This window comes from Acinonyx jubatus, chromosome B2 (genome assembly GCF_027475565.1).
Source record: "Acinonyx jubatus isolate Ajub_Pintada_27869175 chromosome B2, VMU_Ajub_asm_v1.0, whole genome shotgun sequence".
In the NCBI taxonomy this organism is placed as follows: domain Eukaryota; kingdom Metazoa; phylum Chordata; class Mammalia; order Carnivora; family Felidae; genus Acinonyx; species Acinonyx jubatus.
Window position 1 is genome coordinate 12,880,561 of NC_069385.1, and position 592 is coordinate 12,881,152.

The following is a 592-nucleotide window of genomic DNA, read 5'->3' on the forward strand; positions in this document are numbered from 1 at the left end:
GGGAATGCTCAGAGAAGGAGAAAGAGATTTTCCCTACCAAAATGTTATGGAATATCTGGGGTGGGGCGGGGGGGGGGGTGGAAGCTGAAGAGAGATCTCAGGAAGTTGAGCCAAAGGAGATGGAAAAATAAAGCTGGAATCAGAGAGTATCATTTCAGGGGGTCAACGACAGGTGAGTCATTTGTCATTATGCGGTTGTGCAGGTCACAACTTACAAGAGCCAAACGAGACAGATCTGGGGAGAGAAAAGAGAAATAACAGAGGAGAGGAAAGGAGAATTTTCCAGAGCTGCAAGATGCGCATCTTTAGATGTGAATACCAGAAACTTGAGGCTAAAGTAAGATTATTTTCATTTCCATTTTCAGCCAACGTGTTTTGCCTCCCAAATGTAAAAGCCTGAACATACATATGAGGGTGTGAAGAAACATGAACTACAAGACACGGTTGTGGACGTGTAAACTGGAATAATTACTTTGAAGAACATTTTGTCAGTACTAGTAAATGGGTGCCTGGGTGGCTCAGTTGGTTGAGCATCCGACTTGGGCTCAGATCATGATCTCATGGTTCGTGGGTTCGAGCCCCACGTTGGGCT

At 45.1% G+C, this 592-nt stretch overlaps 1 non-coding gene across 1 annotated transcript; it reads left to right on the plus strand.

Annotated features, from left to right (window-relative positions):
- The first annotated feature begins 507 nt into the window (after positions 1-507).
- TRNAP-UGG (transfer RNA proline (anticodon UGG)) lies at positions 508-592 on the plus strand. The gene has a single exon. It is a non-coding gene; the product is annotated as a tRNA-Pro (tRNA).